This window comes from Lissotriton helveticus, chromosome 6 (genome assembly GCF_964261635.1).
Source record: "Lissotriton helveticus chromosome 6, aLisHel1.1, whole genome shotgun sequence".
Classification (NCBI taxonomy): Eukaryota; Metazoa; Chordata; class Amphibia; order Caudata; family Salamandridae; genus Lissotriton; species Lissotriton helveticus.
In genome coordinates, this window is record NC_136067.1 from 1,198,617,792 (window position 1) to 1,198,642,002 (window position 24,211).

Sequence of the window (24,211 nt, forward strand, 5' to 3'; positions counted from 1 at the left end):
AGAGTGGAGTGGCATTCAGTAGAGTGATGTAAAGTGGAGTGGTGTAGAGTAGAATAGCTTAGAGTGCAGCGGCGTAGAGTGGAATAGTGTAGACTGGAGGGTTGTATGACGTTACAACGCATACTTTTACAACACACACCTTTACAACGCATTTTTTACAACGCAAAATCCATTACACCGCATTCCATTACAACGCATGCCATTACAACGAATTTTTTAAAACTACCTTTACAACGCATTCCATTACAACACGTACTATCTTTACAACGCATACCATTACAACGCATAACATTACATTGCATGTATGGTAAGTATTGGATAGTGTAGGGGTAAAAATTACTATTCTAACTCCAGGGGGTGCAACAGTAGGGTAAGTGTTGGATAGTGTAGGGGTAAAAATTACTATTCTAACTCCAGGGGGTGCAACAGTAGGGTAAGAGTTGGATAGTAATGGTATGCGTTGTAATGGTATGCGTTGTAAGGACTGCGTTGTAATGACATGTGTTGTAATGGTATGCGTTGTAGAGTCATGCGTTGTAATGGTTGCATTGTAATGGCATGCTATGTAATGGATGCTGCGTTGTAAAAGTTTTGTTGTAATGGTAGTGCGTTGTAAAAGTTGCATTGTAAAGGTTGTTTCCCAGACTGGAGTGTCATACAATGCAGTGTCTCAGAATGGAGTGGCATATATAGGATTAGCTTAGACTAAAAGGGTATACAATGGGATGGCATAGTTTGGATTGGCTCAGTTTGAAGTGGCATAGAGTGGAATAGCATTGCATTGAGTGGAGTGGTGTAGAATGGAGTGGTATAGAGTGGAATACCGTAGAGTGGAGTGGAGTGGCATAGAGTGGAGTAGATTTTCATGGAGGGGCGTAGAGTGAAGTTGCATAACTAGAGTGGTGTACAGAGGAATAGTCTTCAAGAGAGTGACGTAAAGTGGAGTGCCTTAGATTGGAATAGCATTAAGTGGAGTGCTGTAGCATGGTGTAAAGTGGAGTAGCATAGAGTGGAGAGGTTTAGAGTGGAGTTCCGTAAAGTGGAATAGCATAGTGTGGAATGGTGTAGAGTTTAGTGGCATAGAGTGGAGTGACAAAGAGTGAAGTGGCATAGAGTGGAGTCATATGGAGTAAAATAGCATAGAGTGGAGTAGTGTAGAATGGAGTGGCATATAGTGGACTAGTGTAGAGTCGAGTGGCATAGATTTGAGAGGCGTAGATTGGAATAGCACAGAGTGAAGTGGTGTACAACGGAGAAGCATTGCGTCAAATAGCATTGAGTGGAGTGGCATAGAGTGGAGTAGTGTAGAGCCGAGTGGCATAGAGCAGAATAGCACAGAGTTGAGAGACGTAGAATGAAGTGGAGTAAAGTGGAGTTGATTAGAGGTTAGGGGCATAGGGTGGAGTGGCATACAGTTGAAAAGCAGCATGGAGTGTAGTGGCATAGAGTGGAATGGAGTAGAATAAAGTGGCATTTGGTGGAATGGCATACAGTGGAGTGAGTCGAATAGAGCTGAGTAGCCTAGAGTTGAGTAGAGTACATTGAAGTGACGTAGAGTGGGGTGGCATAAAGTAAAGTGGTGTTGAGTGGAATAACATAGAGCGGAGTTGTGCAGAGGGGCATAGAGTGGAATACATTTGAGTGGAGTGGTGTAGAGTGGAAAGGCATTCACTCGAGTTGTCTAGAGTGGAATAGTTAGAGTTGAATAGCACAGCGTGGATTGGCGTTGAGTGGAATGGTACAATATGGAGTGGTGCAGAATAAAATAGCATAGAGTGGAGTGGCATAGAGTGGAGTGGCGTAGACTGGAGTGTCAAAGAGTGGTGTAGATTTGAGTGGTGTACAGTGAAATAGCATTGAGAGAAGTGGCAGAGTGCGGAGTGGTGTAGAGTGGAGTGGCGTACAGTGGAATAGCAGTGAGTGGAGTGGAGTGCCATAGAGTGGAGTCTCATTGAGTGGTGGAGAGTCAAATAGGATAGATTGGAATAGTGTAGAGTGGAGTGGTGTACATTAGAGTGGTGTACAGTGGAGTAGCATAGATTGGAGTGGAATAGAGTGCCATGGAGTACAGTGGAGTGACGTAGAGTGGGATTGTATTGAGTGAAGTGGTATAGAGTGGAATAGCATAGATTGGAGTGGTGCAGAGGGGCATTGAGTGGAGTGGCAGAGAGTGGAATACATTTGAGTGGAGTGGTGTAGAGTGGAAAGGCATTCACTCGAGTTGTCTAGAGTGGATCAGCGTACAGTAGAGTGGTGAAAAGTAGAATAGTTTAGAGTGGTGTGGCATAGCGTGGAACGGCATAGAGGGGAGTGGCTTAAAGTGAAATAGTGTAGACTGGAGTGGCATAGAGTGGAGCGGAATAGTGTGGAGTGGCATAGAGTGGAGTGGCATAGTTTGGAGCGACGTAAAGTGGAATAGCATAGAGCAGAGTGGTGTACAGTGGAATCGCGTAGAGTAGAGTAGTGTAGAATAGGTTGATTCGAATGACTTTGAGTGGAGTGGCATAGGCTGGAGTGTCATAGAATGGAGTGGTTTCGATAGGATTGTCATAGAGTGGCATAGAGTGGAGTAGCATAGAGTGGAGTTGCGTATGGTATAGTGCATACTGTAGAGTGGAATAATGTAAAGTGGAATAGCGTTAAGTAGTGTAGTACAATATGGAGTGGTGCAGAATAAAATAGCATAGAGTGGAGTGGCATAGAGTGGAGTGTCAAAGAGTGGAGTGGTGTAGATTTGAGTGGCGAACAGTGAAATAGGATTGAGTGGAGTAGCAGAGAGTGGAGAGATGTAGAGTGGATTGGCGTAGAGTTGAATAGCAGTGAGTGGAGTAGCGTACAGTGGAGTGGAGTACAGTGGAGTGGTGTACAGTGGCGTGGCATAGATTGGAGTGGCGTACTGTGCCATAGTAAAGAGTTGAATGGCATAGCATGGAGTGTTGTAGAGAAGAATGGAGCAGTGATAAGTGCAGTGGAGTGTTGTGTCATAGAGTCAAATGTCGTACAGTGTCTTACGGTGGAGTGGTGTAGAGTGGAGGGGTGTTCAGTGGAATAGCATTGAGTGGGGTGGCGTACAGTGGAATAGCATTCAGTGGAGTGGCGTAGAGAGGTGCCATATTCAGTGGCAGAGAGTCGAATGGCATAGAGTGGAATAGTGTGGAGTGGAGTGGCGTACAGTAGAATAGCATACAGTGCAATGGCATAGAGTGGAATGGAGCACAGTGGAATAGCTTAAATGATCATGGATTAGAATGGAGAGGCGTAGAGTGAAGTGAGTGGGGTGTTGCAGAGAAAAGTAGAGCAGCATAAAGTGGAGTGGAGTGCTGTGTCATAGAGTGACATGTCGTACAGTGTCTTACAGTGGAGTGGTGTAGAGTGGCATAGACTGGGGTGGCGTAGAGAGGAATAGTATAGAGTGGAGTAGCAAAGAGTGGAGAGACGTTGAGTGGAGTGGTGTATAGTGGAAGGGAAATAACCTTAACAACACATGCTGAGCCATGTGTGCCGTTTCCCCGCAAGCTGTACCATGATTGTCTTAACCATGCATGTCCCTTAACAACACATTTGCATGGTTACGGCAATGTGCTGTCTAGTTGCTGAGCGGAGGCACAGGAAGGGGAAGATAGAAAAAGGGAGGAGTATTGGGAATTGAGAGAGAAGAAAGTGAGGTATGTGGGGCTAAGGCTTGGTCTTGGGGGTGGAGGGGTGGTGTTTTGGGGTGGGGTAGGTAATGGGACTCAGGAGGGGTCGGGTAGTTTTTAGGGTGGGGAACAGTTTTTAGGGCTAAGATTGGGGAAAAGGGGGCAGTTTACAGGTCGGGGAGCAGGGTTGGTATATTTTAGAGATGTAGGGGATAGTTTTTGGGGCTCAGGGCAGGGGCAGCTTTTGGCCTCAGGGCAGGTGGGGGTCTGGGTCGGGGTACTTCACGGAGGTAAGGAACAGTTTTTACAGCTTATGGCAGGGGGGCTGGGTTGGGTGCAGTTTTTGGGGCATGGGATTAATTTTTATGGCTCAGGGCAGGCATAAAAGGAAACGTTTATGGGGCAGAGAGCAGGATCTGGTCATTTAGGGGTTTAGGTGATAATTTTTAGAGCTCAGGGCAAGGGGGCTGGTGTCGGGGTAGTTTTGAGGCGGGGCTTAATTGTTAGGACTCAGGACAGGGGAGAAGGGACACTTTTAGGTCAGGGTAGGGGTAGTTTAGGGATGTAGGGGATAGTTTAGGGCTCAGGGCGGGGGAGCTGGGGTCAGGTAGTGTTTGCGATGTGGGTTTAATTTTTAGTGGGCAGGGCAGGGGGAAAAGGGACACTTAGCAGGGCAGGGATCAGGGGTATGATCTTTAGACCGCATGCCCCTTTAACCATCATGTCTTTACCACAAAATTGCCGGGTAAAGTGATATGTGGTAAAGGCATATGTGCGAAAGATGCAGTCATGGTAGAGACCGCATAGTACAGGCATGCGTTGTTCAGGCATGTGTTGTACCATCATACAACCATAGTGGAATAGCGTAGACTTAAGTGGTGTGTCTTAGATTGGAGTGAAGAGGTGTCGTAGACAATAGTGAAGTGCTGTAGAGTTGAGTTGCGTGTTGTAGGGTAGGGTGGAGTGGCATAGATTGCATTGGCATAGGGTTGAGTGATGTACAGTGCAGTGGCATAGAGTGCAGTGGAATAAAGTTCAGTGACAGACTGCAGTGGCGTACATTGTAGTGTTGTATAGTGCAGTGGGATAGTGGCATAGAGATCTGTGGGTTGAAGTGCAGTAACCTAGAGTACAGTTGCGTACTGTACAGTGGCATGGAGTGTATGGGTAGAGAGTTAAGGGATGTAGAGTCTAGTGGCATCAAGTGCAGTTGCATAGAGTGGAGTGGCATAGAATGAGCAGCATACAGTGGAGTGGAATAGAGTGGCGTGGCATACAGTGGAATAGCGTAGAGTGGAGTAGTGTAGAGTGGAGTGGCATACAGTGAAGTGGCATACAGTGTGATAGCATACAGTGAAGTGTCATAGAGTGGACTGACCTATAGTCGACTGGATTACAGTGGAATAGCGTAAAGTGGAGTCGTGTAGATTAGATTGGCTTGAAGTAGAATACTGTACACTGGAGTGGTGTGTGCTGGAGTGGAGTGGCGTAGAGTGTTGTAACATAAGAAAGACTAGAGTGGAGTTGTGTTAGAGTAGTGTGCAGTGGCACAGAGCGCTTTAGCACGCAGTACAGTGGCGTAGATTGCAGAGGTGTACAGTACAGTGGCTTAGAGTGTAATGGTGCACGGGCATAGAGTGCAGTGCGTAAATAAAGTGCAGTGTCCAGTGGTGTACAGTGAGATAGACAGCAGTGGTGTACAGTGCTGAATGTAGAGTGCAGTGGTGTAGAGTGAAGTGGCATATTATGCAGTGTGTAGAGTGTAGAGGCATAGAGTGCAGTGTAGAGTGTAGTGGTGTGGCGTGCATAGGCTTAGAGTGAACTGGCTTGGAGTACAGTGGTGCAGAGTAGACTGGTGCAGAGTACAGAGGTGTAGAGTAGAGTGGCGCACAGTGCTATGGTGTAAATGTAGTGGTGTAGAGAAGACTGCTGTGACGCAGAGTACAGTGCCATACAGTGCAGTGGCATACAGTGAACCACAGTACAGTGTAGTGGCATACTGTCCTGTGGCTTATTGTTTTTTAAGAACTTTATTTAGTACTGTACATACAAGGTAGTACCATGGTACTTTGTAATCTTTTTTTAAAACATATACTTTAAAAAAAGTAATTTTCCTTAACTGTTCCAAGTTAGCAAAACTCTCTTTGTCTTCCTAGACATGGGAAAATAGTCTTGATCTCAGAAATATCCTTAACCACACTTTTCACCCAAATCCATTCATGGAAGAAATATTTTAGAAAAGCAACTCATTTGCGTAGTAACTCAAAAGGTGCTGCTCCATTCGTAGAGTGAGGTGTACTGTGATAGCTGTTAATTGTACACCTCAAATACGCAACTACATTTAAACTGGAAGTGATAGTAGTTTGGACACAAAGAAGCCGATTCCGATCTCGCTCGGAAGGGCTCCGAACGCGATCCGGCCGGAAAAAGTACGAGCCTACACATGTTTACTGACCGACTCGTACAGCTGTACGAGCGAGCCAGTACAATGTGCGAAATGCAAAATCGCCGACTGAATTGTTTCGAGGTCTGAACCGCTCTGTATGTCTTGTCCGTAAGCAAACCGTGCCGTACAATGGAGGCGATTTCTGACTGAGCCAGTACGATGCTCAATTCGGACAGCTGGATCGAGTCGGAGCCTCCGACACGTAAAAGCTCTGGGAAGTGGACTTTGGGTGTCTGTGCCGGACCCCCCAACACCCGTAGTCATATGAGTAGATCACAGGGTGGGGAGCCAAGGGTCCCCCCTACACATGCATGTATGTGCAGGGAGCACAGACGCGTCCCCACTACAGGGGGTGCCCTTGTGCGCAACATACCTTTTTTGTCAATGGGAGCCTATTTATGCGTCATACAACAGGCTCCACTTGACTTCAATGGGTCTTCGAGCGACCTGTGTCCGTCAGCGCTTGTTTGCATCGTTCTCGAGCGCTCGGAGCCCAGGAGCACGAGTCGGTCGGAAAGCCCTCTGGGTCCGAGTCGGAGGGAGCATTCTCCCAGCAAGATCGGAATCTGCCCCAAAGTGTTTTCAAAACAATGTAGCGGCCTTTTCTATTTTGTAAGGGGCATGCATTAGCTAAATAAATTGTGTTTTGTTTTCGCCATCTGCCATGATATACCACAGTATTACCATGGTATACCGCGCCCAAATATATCACAATGTTTTTGTCACTTATTACTAAAAATATACTCAATGGATTTTTATGAAATAGCAAAAAGGATAATTTCCACACCATAACCTATATTTCTGGCAGTGTCTTGAAAATCTGTTCATCCGTTTGCCCCTATGTCCTAGTACAGAGTATATAGAAAATACATTGGTGGGAAACGTGTTTTGGAACCCCCCTTTTCTTTTTTGCAGCCCCTTAATGATTCACTACGAAGCTTGACATTATCTGCGGAACTAGATAAAGCAATAGGTCTGCAAAGTTTTGTGGAGTTCGTCAAACGGTGGCAAAGTTATTAGCAAGCAAAAACCTAATTAATTCCTATTACTGGGATTCATGAGAATATATAAATTGCTCATTTTCTTCACATATTTGGAGTAAAAGTCTGATCTGATTTCATATAAGTTTGAATGTAGGAATGAATGCCACATACAGATTGCTAATGACATAGGGATAAGGTGGCTTCAGAGTTTCTTGGCATCTCTTTGAATATGTGAAAGAAAATCATGTTGCATGAATGGACCACATTTCAAGTGAAGAATAACGTAAAACATGGTACAGTTGTAGTCAGATTATCTGAGAGGCTGAACATGACATGTTATGTAAATAAGGAGACAGATATGAATATTTATGTTCATTTTAATGTAGCACAACAAGAAAGATGTTTGTGGTTCATGAAGCCGATTATTTCTTTATATTTCATTTGTTTAGCAATAATGCAACAAAGGTACATATTATGTGAGTTTATATTTGCTTATTTACAATTTTATGGTGGATAAAAATGTTTTGGAGTTGTGTAGTTTTTTCATATTATTTATGATTATTTCACGGATTGACTCATCAACTTGTCCATTTTAAATACACTGACTAAAAGATATATGTTATAGAAGGTCCTGAGTGGGCACTTTTGAAATATAGCAATATTCTCATGATTTGCCAGTGGACCATTACCCCACTTAGAGGTAATGTAGGCTCGCCCTCCAAGAAACCTTTAAAAAAAACAGTGGCATATTGAGCAGTTTCCGGGCATTTCCTGGGATTACGGAGGCAAAAAAAATCCTTGCAATTAATGGAAAATGCAGATTTTGGTGATGTAAATACCAACATATGTATGTTATTAACACAAATATTAGAATAGGTTCTAAATAACGTATCCGATAACTCCGACCTCTGTTGAGTCGGATTTCTTCCAGTGCAATAAATATCAGGCCTTTCATCTGGCCACTTATAATGACGGTTTATAACATAATCTTCAAATTATAACTTTCAACATGTCTCCTCAACTTATTGCAACATATGAACAGGCCTTGATGTTTCACACGTACATTCAGGGCATTCAAATGATTCTCTGACTTGTGCGTGGAAAATCTAAGCCTTGGGTAATTTTTGCATCCGCTGGGTGATTGTTACATACATAAAAACAGGCATGGAAATGGTGTCTCAGAACATGGGGCACTATGTACATATTTTAAGCTTATATATTTGTAGGTACAAAATATTACCATGCTCATTTAACCACTTCGGCGCTGATGACGAGTTCAGCTCGTCATGAGTTGCGCCGCTCGCACGCTGATGACGAGCTGAGCTCGTCATGTAACGCGCGTTTTAAAAAAACGCCGCGCGCATGCGGTTAAAATAATCTCGTAGATCAGGGTATTAGACTCAGCAAATATTACTTGAAATGTCTTTAATCTTTGGATTGTAGGCCTCAACCATCACTAATAACCCAGTGACCTCTTATTTATGTTAGCTTTTCCATAGCACACCCTTTTCATTTGTCCTCAGTTCTTCTAAACACTGTTATGTATTAATGCTGCGAGTCACAGTGCAAGATCATTCTCTATGATCGTCAATCCTTCCTTCGAAAGCGCTGCTTTGTGTTACACTGCATGATGGGGGCATGGTACATGGGTGTTGATGTGCAACCACCCATGGTTTTTGATGGAAAAGTCTATCTGGTAACAATAGTAGACAGTATTTTGCACCAAAAATGTATGCCACTTGAAAGCTGGCATCAAAAATGGAATCATGCTTTTATTTCTCCTAACTTTTCTGACTTTGCATGTGTGCTGCACTGTACTGCACACATCCAAAATCTGAAAAGGTTTAAAATAAGTTTAGGTATAGTATTTTGTACTGGAAGAGTACCCTTGCATCACAAAACCTGTGCTAGACTCACTCAGGCGCCTGCGCATTATAGTGCAATGGTGTGTGCATGGCGTTCAGCAACCTGATTGTACACCAATGCTAGGGAGAGACCAAGAGGGTGCCATAACTTTTTTTTTTTTCGCAGAGTTTTATATAGCGCGAACTAGACCCAAACCGAATCGGGTATCAGAGCGCTTTACATAGCACCAGTTACATTACATGAGGACAGACACACATTCATTTTAGGCACGGGGAGATTAAGTGATTTGCCCAGAATCACAGGAGGTTTTGGCGTCGTTACCGAGACTCGAACCCAGATCCCCAGGTCCGAGGTCGAGTGCCCTAGCAGTTAGGCCAACTCCTCTCCCCCCATATCTCTGTAGATATGGACCTTTCCAGCTCTCTCCCTGCGAATTAACTGCGGGCGCTGCACTGCGCTGCGCGACAGGTTTGAAATATGGGCCTCATTGCTTGAAATCTGTCTCAGGGTTCATTGCCTCTCTCCCCGCTACACAACAAACCCTAGGAGGATAGTTTCAAGCTCAGAGGGCAGAAGTAAGAACTTCCGAGCCGCACAGCAAAGATGAGGGATACTGTCACCACTACATGAGAGTGGAAAAAAGCCTGAGAGGTAAGCAAGTAGAGGGCCTAGAGGAAAACTATTCAGAAGGAGACTTATTGAGAAATGATTGCGCGAGAAATAGTTTGAAGGACCCGCAGCTTCATGGTGGGACTTTTGCTTATGTTCCTTCTTATAAAGCTGCTCATTTGTCAACGCCCCAAAGCCTCTAATGCACAGGCAAAAGCAACTGTATGGCGGTAAGGGGGACGGTGGCAGCTTCTCCCCACCCCGCTTGGCGCCACTCTTGGAGCATCCTGCTCGCAATTGTTTTATCCTGTTACTAGTGTTTAATAGCTATTTTTAATATCACTCGCTATACAGATATAGCATTTTATAAGGGGTGTGAATTGTATTGCTCTGTGACTGATTTGCTAGTTGCACGCTGCTAAAAACGATCACTTACCCACACGCATTGAGGGACCAGCTTCCGTGTTGCCTTTTCTGTGCCTGCCCGCCCAGTCCGACCCTCCAGCCAATCACGGGCGCGGAAGGCGGGGCAGAGCAAGAAACATCCGGGGAGGCGAGCGCTTCGCGCTCTAGCTCTTCCAGGCTCAGGGGCTATAAAGATAGCGAGGAGGCGACCGTCTGTGCGGTAAGGGGGACGGTGGCAGCTTCTCCCCACCCCGCTTGGCGCCACTCTTGGAGCATCCTGCTCGCAATTGTTTTATCCTGTTACTAGTGTTTAATAGCTATTTTTAATATCACTCGCTATACAGATATAGCATTTTATAAGGGGTGTGAATTGTATTGCTCTGTGACTGATTTGCTAGTTGCACGCTGCTAAAAACGATCACTTACCCACACGCATTGAGGGACCAGCTTCCGTGTTGCCTTTTCTGTGCCTGCCCGCCCAGTCCGACCCTCCAGCCAATCACGGGCGCGGAAGGCGGGGCAGAGCAAGAAACATCCGGGGAGGCGAGCGCTTCGCGCTCTAGCTCTTCCAGGCTCAGGGGCTATAAAGTAACTCGTCAGCGTCAACGCGCAGTGTTGACGCGCAGTGTGGCGCCTCCTCCTGCGCCGAAGACGAGCCTAAGACCAGCCCGTCTGCGCCCGTCCGCGACAGGACGGGGCTAGGGGCAGGGGGCCATGGCGGTCAGGACACTTCCTACAGAGAGGGGTAAGGGACCTGCTCTGTCATACTCACGTAGGAGTCTCATGGATATAGGCAAATTTGTTACTACCTTGTGCCCCCACAGGACCTGCTCCAGTGTGGGAGGACCCTTTTCTTGCTTGAGGTGTCACACCCTATTCTCTAACACCGGGGTAATTACACCTAACCCAGGTAATTCTGCCATCTCAGCACACAACAACAACTCTGCTATACATGATTCCAACGCCCCTAATAACTTGCCCCTAACCTGCAAAAACCTGTTGTGTAATGTCCGCTCCCTAGTCTCTCATGCCACACAGGTTTGGGACCTCATTACAACGGAGAGGCCTGACCTGTGCTTCTTAACGGAGACCTGGCTTAAGCCCCACACAGTCCCAGCTATCACACTTGGGGTACCAACGGGGTACAAAATGGCTAGGTCGGACCGCCCGATTAAAACGGGAGGAGGGCTAGCCATTGTATTTAAACAGGAGATGGAGGTTGTAGTCATAGAAACTGTGTGCACCCCAGATATGGAGCTCATGATCTTTACGATCAACCCTACTGCTAGGGAAGTGAGGAAAGGTGCACTTTTGTACCGCCCTCCTGGCTCGTGCGGGCCCTTTTCCATTAAATTAATGGAACTTTTGGCACCCCACATACAAGCCAACTCTGATTTCCTTCTGGTGGGGGATTTTAATATCCACAGTGAGATCACCACGTGCATTGATGCACAGACGGTGTTAGCAGACCTGGCCACACTGGGACTTACTAAAAAGAATCAGGGTCCGACTCATTCTGCGGGCCATACCCTCGACTTAGTGCTCTATAACTCTGCAGCTATTAACTGTCTTACCCCCAACCAAGTTGTTTGGACTGATCATTCAGTCATTGTGTTTTACACTCGTGACAACAACAAAGCCAAAACTATCTATAAGAAGTTGGCCAATGTCAGAAGGCCTTGGTATAGATTAACCCTCGACAAATTTAGGGCCAACTACTCGGAACCTAAGTGGGAAGCATTTGGTGATGACGCCACCTTAGCTCTAAAGGCTTTCAGTGACGCTGTATCAACAACTATCAACCATGTGGCCCCACTGAGAACCTATAAACCACGACCGGCTCCCAAACAAGAAGTCTGGTTTACGGGAGATCTTAGGCAGCAAAAAAAGATCATGAGAGGGTTGGAGAAAAAATGGAGAGTCACACATAAGGCAGACGATAAGGAGAATTTCAGGAGGTCGTCCAAAAAATATCACAAGGCGATCCGAGCTGCCAGGAAACAACACATAGCAGCCCAATTATCAGATGCTGGCTCCAATGCAAAACTCCTGTACTCAATTCTGCAGACTTTTACCAAGCCCGCTGCCTGTGACACTGATGGGGTCGAATCCCAAGAAATCTGTGATAACATCTCACAGTTTTTCGTAAGGAAAATTGACGCCATTTATAATAAAATATTAACATCCAAATCCCCCTCTTATGACCCAGTGACAACAACTGACTGTCAAATCCCGTCATATACCATGACTCCAGACAATGAGGCTAAGACGCTTATTGCCTTCCCACCTATCTCTATGGAAGAGCTGACTGCCCTTGCCATGCAAACAAAGAGCGGGTGCCAGTCTGACATTATCCCAGCACGTATTATGCCAACTTTGCTGGAGATTTTGGGGGCTGGAATACGGCAGATAGTTAACATATCTCTGCTTACTGGGGAAGTACCGCTGGAATGGAAACAGGCACTTGTGAGGCCTCTGCGCAAAAACAACGCGATTCCGTGGTCTGAGTTGACGAATCTGAGACCGATCTCCCTTCTCCCTTTTTTAGGGAAGCTTGCGGAGAGGCACGTGAATCAGCATTTGTCGAAATTCATTGAACACGCAGGTGTACTGGACCCCTCCCAGTCGGGCTTTAGACCCAGACACAGTACTGAGACTGCCTTGCTGTCTGTCGCTGACAATCTCCAGAGGCTACAGGACAGGGGTTATTCCGCTGTTCTGGTGCTTCTGGACTTGTCAGCGGCGTTTGACACTGTGTCACATGACATCATGACCTCCAGACTAGTTGACATCGGTCTGGAAGGCAAGGCCCTGGCTTGGCTCAGGAGTTTTTTCAGCGAACGCACCCAGAGAGTCATCCTGGGACCATATCAATCAGAGGAGGTGGTGATCTCAAAGGGGGTGCCACAGGGCTCTTGTTTGAGCCCCACGTTATTTAACATCTATGTGGCCCCCCTAGCGAACATCATGAGATCCCACGGGTTCATTCCGGTTTCATACGCGGATGATACCCAACTCCTCTTCCCTTTTAAAACGATGACTCCTGAGGTGCGGGCCTCCTTCGCCCAAGGGATGAAGGAGGTGTCTCGCTGGATGGCAGCCAACTATTTGCAGTGCAACGTCTCCAAAACGGAGGTTATGCTATTCGGAGAGGCAAAACGGTTGTGGACCCCGGACTGGTGGCCTCAAGACCTTGGCCCGGTCCCTGTGCCCAAAACCGTGGTAAAAGACCTGGGAGTCAAACTGGACCATGAGCTCACCTATACACAACAAACTAACCAAGTGGTGGGCTCATGCTTCCATGTCATCGGGCTTCTCAGGAGAGTATTCCCCCTGCTACCAGATACCACCAGGAGAACGTTGGTCCAGTCCCTAGTTTTAAGCAGGCTGGACTACTGCAACGGGTTAATGCTAGCTGCCAATGAGGGCATCTTTGCTAGATTGCAGGTTGTGCAAAACACGGCTGCACGACTAGTACTGAATGTCCCGCCCCGCACTCCCTCAAAACCACTGTTGGCCAAATTGCACTGGCTTCCGGTTAGGCAGAGGGTGATGTTTAAGATCTGCTGCGTCATCCACAAATGCCTAACTGGAACTGGTCCCGGTTACCTCACTGAGAAATTTATCCCCTATGTGCCGTCCAGATTCCTGAGATCGGGAGATCAGGAACTATTACGTGTTCCTAGGGCCATGAAGGCAAGAAAGGGGGAAAGAGCCCTATCGGTAGCAGGTCCAAAGCTGTGGAACCTACTCCCAAAGGAAATTAGAGTATGTAGGGAACATTTCCCTTTTAGGAAAAAGCTGAAAACATTCCTCTTCAAATCCCTAACTGACTGATCTCCTGCCTAGTTTATTAAAATGTTGACGAGTCTTTTCTGTTCTTTGGTTGTGCCAAAGGCGCGGAGATATTCCTTCGGGAATCGATTCATAGCGCCATACAAACCTGGAAATAAATAAATATGAATGCACACTGTCATACCCGCATGTTCCTTCTCTCTCCCTGCAGAGAGTTCAGCAAAACTCCAGAAAATACATTTTCCACAAATATTTCAGGACTGGAGTTATTGTCGTCTCCTTGATGATTTGGCAATATTTGAGGTATTGCTATGCTTCCAATCAGATAGAATTAATATTAATAGCGTGACACACAGACGGATGGGAGACCTTCAAAAGTTAGAATACAGGCTCAGACAACTTTCCCTCATTCGGCTTTAGGAGTAGTGATGAGTATATTTGGTGTAGGAAAAGGGTTTTTTCCTTTTTGTGTTGCAAAAAAATGTCTTTAAAATAAGAGAAAGCAGAGAGAGATTTATATCAGATTTTTAAAATTCTTTCTTTCCCACACCTCCCTTCATTGTCTACTTGAAAGAAAGATTCAGGGGCATATTATCAAGGGGGTTTATCTCCGCTTTTTTGGCTTTAAAAGCCAAGAAAGCGGAGATAAAATGATCTCCCTATTACCTAGCTGTTGCTAACACCAGTTAGCGACCGCTAGTAGGAGATAGCAACCATCTTGGGCCCCACTTTGCATGTCAGTGATATTTATCACTAATGACATGCAAAGTGGGCGTGCCAAGATGTTAGCGACTGGAAACAGTCGCTAACATCGCTATCTCCTATTACCAACTTTTGGAGATATTCGCGCTAAGCGCGAATATCTCCAAAAACTAACACCTGCCCTGAGCAGTTCTTAGCCATGTTATCCAATGGGAGGTGGATAACATGGCTAAGAGCATTAGCTCGGTAATGCATGAATATCGCTGACTTTTCAGCGATATTCATGCATTGCGGCCGTTTTTTATCGCATTTGCGATAAACCTTGATAATAGCAAGGTTTATCTGCGATAATTTCTGACGATGCTTAGCGGTAAAAAATTTGTTGCTAAGCATCGTTAGCGATAAATATCGCTTAACGTTGGTAATATGCCCCTTAGTTCACTGTTTATCTGGAACTGGTAAGAGATCATAAGAGAAGGTTGCGTTATAGCGACGTAAAAGATCAATGCTTGAGAATATTGCCTATGCTTTGAAATTAAGTATTTTTCTACAGTCAATAAAACAAAAACTATCATAAAATTAGATTATGGAAGGTCAGTAAAGGGTCTGGAATTTGGAATGTACACTTCAACAACCTCAACGCTGTGACAGACTCGATGTCTATACCCCATTACCTCGTAGCAAACACCACACCGCAAGTCCTCTGACCTCCACCCACCTCGCTACTCAAGCACAGTGTGGGCCATTGCTAATTCTGCAGCCTTGCCCGGCTTGCACCACATTAGGAAGAGGCATGAAAATACCCACAACATTAATCTGGCATAATTTTAGAGGGTTTTCAGGAGATGCAGAGTTGTTTCTCTCGATAACTGAAAGATGCTGGCTTACTGTTGGGTTCAAGTACAAGACGTGACACGATGAGTAAAGATAATGTAGTTTATTGACTACAGTTAAGCCCCGAATCAAGCATCACTTCCTCATCTCAGTCGCCTTGTCAACCGTCTCACATAGAATACCTCACAAGATTCTACCCATGCATTTCCTGCGGGACCGCCTATGAGCACAACAAGCGTGAGGACGCGATGACAGCACCATAGATACAACACCTCATCTCCCCAGAAAATAAAAAAAATAAAAACATCTTACCTCTCTTATTCAAAAGTCTATAAATCTACTTGGTAAAAACCTTATTTTACCAGATCTAACAATACAGTCATTGGTACATTTCTCTTTATTTCGATCGGAAGCTTCAGAAACATTCTGTGCACATAGCCCATTCTGAACAAACCCCTTTAAACTATTGTGATCCATTGTACGGTCAGGATGCTCATTTCCACTTTTCCCCACTTTACTTAATGGGGGTTATTGAGTTGGATCAATGGTAATAACCTTGTTTAAATTCCACCAACCTTTGTTCTTCAAAAATACCAAATTCCTTCACATCCTCCCAACAAGGAATGATCTTTGAAACTTGGAAATACTTGTGGGTACAAAATTTGTTTTATTGTGGTAGCACCCAATCACCCACATGAACAGGTTTCTCTTTCACATTACATTTCTTGTCATAGTACACCTTCAATTTAGACTGAGCTACCTCAACAGTTTTCCCAATCTCAGAAATATCCTTAACCACACTTTTCACTCGAATCCATTCATGGAAGAAACGTTTTAGAAAAGCAACTCATTTGCGTAGTAACTCAAAAGGTGCTGCTCCATTCGTAGAGTGAGGTGCAGTGTGATAGCTGTTAATTTTACACCTCAAAATACTCAACTACATTTAAACTGACTGTAGGAGATAGCAGTTTGGACACCCTCTTTGATTAACCGATTATCCCTTTCTACCAAACCATTTGAATGTGGAGAATATAGTGCCACTCTGTAATGACGGATCCAATTATTTATAAGAAAGGTACCCGTTTTTCTCGAAACTGATTGTGTGCCATTATACAATGCTAATATTTTAGGAATACCTACCAAAGAAAATGCATCTTTCAAAAATTCAGTTGTTGAATCAATTGTGATTTCTGCTACTGCCTTAAAATGATTCCATTTGGAAAAGTTTCATTTACGACTATGAAATACCTCTGATCAAAAGGCAGACAATGGAAAGGTCCTAAAAAATAAACTGCTACCTAATCCCATGGTTGCTTGGGCATCTCTTCATTGATCGTATTCACCCTAAGGATCTCGGGATTGGCCCTACCAGCTGCGAACTAATCTCACCCTTGCATATACCTCGCCAGGACTCCTGAGAGGACTGAAGCACCACTCTATGGTGGGGCGCCCCTGTATGTACCCAGTGGTTTGAGGGTGGATATCACTCACTCTTTGAGAAGAACAACGGTAGATCCAATAGTGGCCATCTTGATCCTTGACTGGCCAGTATAAAAAAAATGTATGCACTATATAAGCACTTTGAACAAAGTGACTGATCAACTTAGGTCCTGATGAATGCCCTGGAACCCCCTTTGGGGTCTGCTATTGGGCAGAAACATGTTGACCACTGAGAGGGGTATATTTGGATTACAACCCCAGTCCTCTATTTAACTCTACCCCTTTGGACCTACAGAATAACGTTATTTTGGCCCTCTGTAGATAGTTTTAACAAACACCACAAATTATATTTTCCCTAGCACTCTGTCCCTCACTGACTCTATCTCCATCGCTCATCAAATACCTCAGCACCTCCCACTTAGGGAGTTGTAGTCCACTCTATGGACCTTGCAGTCCGGGTGTGAGGACGGGACCTAATGATGAAGCATGTTACCCGCGGGTGAGTGAGGATTCTCGTCCTTAAAAAGGATTCCTTCCATGTAAACAATTTCATTGCATCACACACATATTAATTTTTATAGGGTATAGTATCAGGCAGTGTACTAGCCTCTACCCCTTTTTGTATCATAAGACCTGGCGTACTTGAGTGGGAATTATCAGCTAGATTCATCAACCAAAATTGCGATCCCAATAGTTGCGAAACAGCTATTGCGATCGCAATATATGTACCCACAATTCATGAAAGAAAAACCAACCAAATTGCAAATTTGCAAAAAATATTTTGCGGGTTTGCAATTAAATTTGCAGAATCAACATGGAACCCCCTTTGCGATTCTGTAATAGCGATGTTCCACTGATTCTGCGAATTAATTAGCGAACTTGCAAATTAATCGCAAATCCAATTCATCAAAAATCGCAATTAGCGAAAACCCCCAAAATTGCTATTAGCGAGGCGCAAATTAAGGAGAAGTCAAACCAGGTGGTAACAATGAAGTTCAATTGGAAAAAAAAATAAAGTAATATTGGGCGGGGCAAAACAAACACACTTAAGGAGACACAGTAGGAGCATGAGGACATTCACAATGCCAGGACTATACATCGTGGCAAGGCGGCTGAGGCTCCAGCGTGCAGCCCGGAACCAACGCAGGATTCAGGAGCGCATCTTCCGGCTGCGGATAACACTCCTGGGCCAGACTGATGAGGAGATCTACTCCAAATACTGGCTGAATGGGGCTATGATTAAGAAGCTCATCGCTGACCTTGACCCCCTGATGCAGCACCCAACACGGAGGACCAATGCCGTGCCCACCCATGTCCTGGTCCTGTGCTGCCTGCACCTCCTGGCCTCTGGAAGCTTCCAGGGGATAGTTGCATATGCAGGGGGGATCTCCCAAAGCACACTGTCCCGCTGCCTACAGAGTTTCCTGGACGCCATGCTGACCTGGATACACCATTACATAACCTTCAGTAACAACCAACAGGACTTAAGTCAAACAAAGCCTAAATTCTACAACATTGCGCAATTCCCCCATGTAATTGGATACATTGACTGTACCCACATCCACATCTGCCCACCCGCTGAGACAGAGTACATGTACGGGAACCGCAAGTCTTACCACTCACTGAGCATCCAGATGGTCTGCAATGCAAAGACAATCATCACTGACATAGTGGCCAAATACCCGGGGAGCACGCATGATTCCTTCATCTTCCGGCACGGTGGCATACACACCCGCTTGGCCAGGGGTGACTATGGCGAAGGACACCTCCTAGGTAAGTACACATGCCCACATACAGTACGTCGAGACCATGTAGCTGCGCATAAAATGGCACTGACCCTCTACTCCTTTCATTCAGGTGACCGCGCCTACGGCCTCCGTGAGTACCTCCTCACCCCATACCTCAACCCTGCCACACCACTGCAACGGCGTTACAATGCTGCACACATTCGCACCAGAAATTGCATTGAACGGACATTTGGGCTGTTAAAGAGCCGATTTCGCATCCTACATAAGACTGGTGGGGCCCTCAAATACCAGCCTGAGGTCTGCTGCCGCATCGTGGCCGTGTGTGCCATACTCCACAATATTGCTACCAAGCGGAGGATACCTGTGGAGATCTCTGGCAGTGAGTCGGAGGGGGACAACCGCCCACCTGCACATGTGCATCATGCACGCGGGGAGAATCCTACAGAAGGACAAAGGCGCCGCAACCAAATCACAATGAACTATTTCTAGTGCACCCATACCCCTCACACAACACTGCACTCATGCATGCCAAATGAAATAATGACATGAGTCGGATTTACGTTTAAAATAAAATCTTATTGTTTTTGGCACAATAATATTTCTTAGGATTATTTTTTAACAATACATGTCAACTGTATTTCCTCATACAGCCCCATGACAGCGGAGCAGGCGTGCTTGTCTTATCAGCATGGCACTGCTGCTAGAGTACATAGAGTCACTGGTGCCTCCGGCCGGACGCACCCAGTCGCCTCTCCACGTCCTCCATGCCACTATTGGCCCGTGATGCTGCAGTGGGCCTGGTGCTGCGGCGGCGTGCGGTTACCACCGGCAAGGACAGGCTGCAGTGACTTGATGTGCCCTCACTGGCATCCTCCCCCCCACTTGCTTGGCCATGGCCAGACGCCTGCAGACTCTGGACAGCTGTTGTGACCTGTTCCAAGGCCCTGGCGACGTCCTGGCAGCATTGTACCATCTGAATTTGCATCGCAAGGGAGTGGCGCGAAATTTGGGAGGTCGCATTACCAATCAGATGGTTGGATCTTGTGTATGCTGACAGGCGGGTCAGCAGCTAGCGGTGGCGGCGGCGGGTGATGTCCTGCTGGGACACCAGGATCTGGCGGTTCTCCCTGACAGCAGTGGTCATCACCTGCATGCTTTCCGTGAGCTGGCTCACGTTTCACGCTGTCTTATTAAGCTGCAGGTGCATGGCTGCCAAGTGCCGTGCCTGCTTCTGGTGGACAGCAAGCATCCGGCGTTCTATGCCCAGCCCAGGATCTCGGACATGTTCCCCCCTGCCAGCGCGTGTTGACACGTTGCGCTGCTGCCTCATCAGTCCGCTGGACTGAGATCGCACAGTGGCTGTGCGCCGTGTCTGCCTCCTGGGTGGTGGTGGGGCCTGTACCACTGCCCTGGGTGTCACATGGGTGTGGTTGCTGTGCTCCTGTGGCTGCAGGGGTGGCCCTATTCACATGGGGAGGTGGTGGTACTGCTGCTGGTGGTTGTGATGGTTAGGTCGTGGGGCAGGATGGCCCTCTCCTTCGGTGTCCTCAGGGTTCTCCTCAATGTGGAGTGCCTCACTGTCTGTGCTGGGTTGTTCTGACGCACCTGTGATGTAAATGGGTGCATGATTAATGATATGTATCTTGCACATGGGATGTTGCAACATGCATGCAGGCTTGCATTCCCTGACTGGCTTTAGGGATATTTTTCACTTGACAGGTCTGGCTGTGTGTGGCTATCCGGGAATTATTGTCACACTACAGGTCCCACAATGCAAAGGGGCATTTCAGGTGTGCATGGCCTGCATTACTGGGGTTATCAAATGGCTAGCCCTGGAGTAATGGGCATTGTTAGGGGACAGGGTCGCAGTTGCATGGCACTTACCTTGGTATTGTTGGGTGAGTCGGGAGGTGTCCAGCCACGTGACCGCCATGCAGGCTGCAGGATTGAGTGTGTCCTCCACCAGGTCTTCGAGTGGAGTGTTGGGTGCAACGGTGGGGTCTCCTCCTCCGGTGGCATGTTGCTACCCCGCCTCTCAGTAATGTGTTCTTTGGCACGACCTCTGAGGTCGTACCACCTCTTTTTAAGCTCATCATTGGAGCGCTGGGTCACTCCAACAGAGTTCACCTTTGACCGGATGCGCAGCCAAATGTGCCTCTTGTCGGCCTCAGGCATCCTCTGGGACTCCTTGCCAAACAGCCTGTCATGGTCCTTGGATACTCCCTCGATGAGGTACTTCAATTTCTGTTCCGAAAATTGTATTTTTCGCTTTCTGCATGGTGCACTGTTTCCTGCTGCTTCCTGGAACATTTTATTTTGTTGTTTGTGTCCTGTTGTGGTGCTGCAGGATGTGTCTTGTGGAGCTCTGGGCTGTGCTTCTTCCACTCTCAGGCTCTGTGTTCTGAATGAGGGAGGGTACTGCCTACTTCCTGGTTGTGATGTCATCATTGTGCTCGAAATGCGACTTCCCGCTTTTGCGATCTCGCAATTAGCGAGATCGCAATTTGCGATTTCGGTAACTGCGAATTCGCAATTTTAACATGGAAAACGGGCGATTCTGCGATTTTTGTGCGATTTCGTGAAAATCGCAATCGGCAATTGCGGCCGATTGCGATTCGCTTTTTCTGGTCGCTTTTCTTGATGCATCCCATTCTGCAAATTCTAAATTGCGATTCGGTATTTTTCGCCTTATAAAATTCACAGAATATGGGCTTGATGCTTCTGGGGGTATATCTCTACATTGATCAACAGGATTTTTTTCGCATGCCAACTTTTATCTGCTCATATGTAGTTCTCCACCATGGCCACCAATAGTGAGCACGTAGAAATTTCTTGGGGAGGTGATACCAAGATGACCTTCATGGCCCATTGTGACAAGCCTCCTCTTCAAAGTTTCAGGTGAAACAAACAAACAACCTCTCAAAACACTCTACCATCCCCCCTAGTGGTGTGTCTCATATGTTCCTGATATTACAGTGATCCTGATGATTACTACCCTCATTGTGCCACTCAGCAGAAATAGCAGAGTTGCAACTTTCTACTGCATCAATTGCTGCAACCACACACTCATCGAACATCAACGCATCACCTCCGTTACCACACTGTATAGGCAATTGCAATAAACAATCAGCCCAGACATGCAAACTACCTGGTGTATAGGAAATCTCAGAGTCTTGTAAAGAAGTGATCAGTCTGACCTGTTGGTCTGGAAGACGGCTTACCAACACCTTTGTCACCCATGAGGTACACCAACTGCTTATGATCTGTAAATATCTTAAACCTCTGACCCCCACACATACATCATGAACTTGCTTATAGCCCATGCACAAGCCAATATCTTTCTGTCTACTGCGCTATACTTCAACTCAGCACTTTTATGAGTAAAGGAGACAATTCTCCTTTCTTTACCATCAATCCTCTCACATAAAACTGCACCAATGCCATTTGAAGGGCGAGAAAGACACACAAATGATGGCCAGAATGCAGAACAAATCAAACATTCATCCCCAGTCAAGTGATCTGGGTTAAATCCATCATTCTTTTGCTCACCATGATACCCCAGTTTAGATCCAGCCATATGCAAATCAGTCTTGACCCAGCTCGTCCCGGGAACAGTCTAGCCCAAACTGCCTAGCCAGGTCCTTCCTGGACCAGAAACAAACATCCTGATAGCCGTTTTGGGGTATCACCCCTCATCGGCCAGGCCAGCTTGACTTGAGTGGCACAGTGAGAACCGGACCCACACCTCGGCATACCCGGTGCACTTAGGGAGAGAAAGCAAAAGACACATAAATTATGTAGGGTATGTGGAATACATCAAACAGTCACCCATAGTCTTAGGAAGAGAATGACTCTCAGTTTACTGCTGACCAATTTAGCCTGATGTAATCCTCCTCCACCTAATCTGGATCCAATTGAACAGGATCAGGAGATCCAGGTTTAAGAATAATCCCCAGTCTAGCCCACTCCATTAAATCAAAGATATCTTTTCCATCCACAGCCACATACACCTTAGTGACAAATTGCCTACCGTTAATTGACACACCATTCTCAAACCATCTCTACATTTTTAACTCAAACCCACCAAATGCCTTCGGTTAAATCTCATGCTCACTTAATTCTACATCACTTCAACAAACCATAAATGTAGACTGCTGCAAAAACGTAAGGGGGAAGCCAGAATCCGCCAATACTGGTAACTTTACTGTACCAATACTAATGCTGCTAAATGGTTCCCCAACAGTGTTGTTACCATAAGAGGTGATGTGAGAATGACATTCTTGAACTTATCCAGACATTGACCCAGGCTGTCCTCCTCATCAAACTGTACCCTAAAAACACTTGTATTTCTTTTCTTACTTCCCAGCAAACCCCCACCTTTTTCTTTTGATCTGCAAAACTTCCCAAAATGGCCTATTTTGTCATCACATTTTAAACATTTGTGATTTACAGGTGGACAATAGGGAGCATTCACAATATATATATGTGAACCACAATGAAAGCAGTGACCTGTTTTGGGACTCTCTTGAATCTCACTTTCCAATTTCTTCTCTTTTCTCTTTCTTCAAATTGAGACACACAGCTTCCATGTTTACTTCCTCCTTATTACTACCAGCAGATAGAATTTTAGAAGACACAATAGATCTATCAACACCTTTATTAAAACCAACTAGCTGACTAAAAGAGAGGTTGCAAGTGCACAAGAGCCTTTTCTGTTTTTTTTTACTAAAACAGCCCAACACTAATTGATTGAAGATAAGTATCCATGCTGCTGCCATAATCACAAGATGCCTCTAAAATCCTGAGGTTTACAATTAACGCCTCAATAGAATATTTGCTAGCCTGCATTCATGAAAAGAAACTGAACCTTTCAACAATTACATTGGGTTATGCACCAAATTGTGCATCTAGTCTAGCGATGGCCTCTAGAAAATCATCCCACAAAAAATCCTCAGGTGGTTCTATCTCAGGCAAGTTATCAATAATTTCCTGAACAACAGCCCCTTAATAAATTGCCTTCTTTCTTTCAGCATGACATTTCCTGGCATCAATGCCTAATAGATAGTTCTAAAAATGTCTAAACCACATACACCATTTAACAACAGGTGTGCCAGAAGACTGTAAAAATGGCTGAGGTTGTGCCACAAACTGTTGTGAGGCCATGGTACTTCATGGCGTAGTGGGCAGAAAAGCAAGTTTCCCTAGTTGATTGAATGCTTTGACATTTCAATGCCCTTTTTCCAAAGTGCTTGTGAAAAATAATCACAGCTGTGAAGAAATAAGCAAATTGATGAAAAACCGCCACAATTTCACACACAAAATAAAATGTTACTATAGGTGTGCCTTTCACCGTAGGCGCAGGCTGCTCACAACTAAATAAAAAAACCTTAACAAAAATATTGGTGTGCCTGTCACCATAGATGCAGACAGTTTCAATAATCAAACTTAAGGACCAAAGGAAATAGAGGACTCTCCCACTGACCCTCGTCACTATAAGTACGCCACTATATGGTATGCTTTTCACCGAACATGCACCACTCCTGCTGTAAAGGCACACTTCAAAATCCTTGAAGAGTCTCACACTTTCTGACACAGGGAAATTAATGCAGTGTAAACCATGAACCAAGACTATGAACTTCCCACACAGACACTCTGCTTCTCCTGCTTGCACACTCAGACGCATGTTCAGACAGCCTGGAGAAGCCAGCAATCAAAGTATTATTTCCATAGGCAAGTGGTGAATAA

At 45.7% G+C, this 24,211-nt stretch overlaps 1 protein-coding gene across 7 annotated transcripts in view; it reads left to right on the top strand.

Moving 5' to 3' along the window:
• The window catches only part of LAMA2 (laminin subunit alpha 2), a 3,430,794-nt gene that overhangs the window by 1,270,353 nt on the left and 2,136,230 nt on the right, over positions 1-24,211 (top strand). The gene's annotated exons all lie outside the window — the stretch shown is intronic.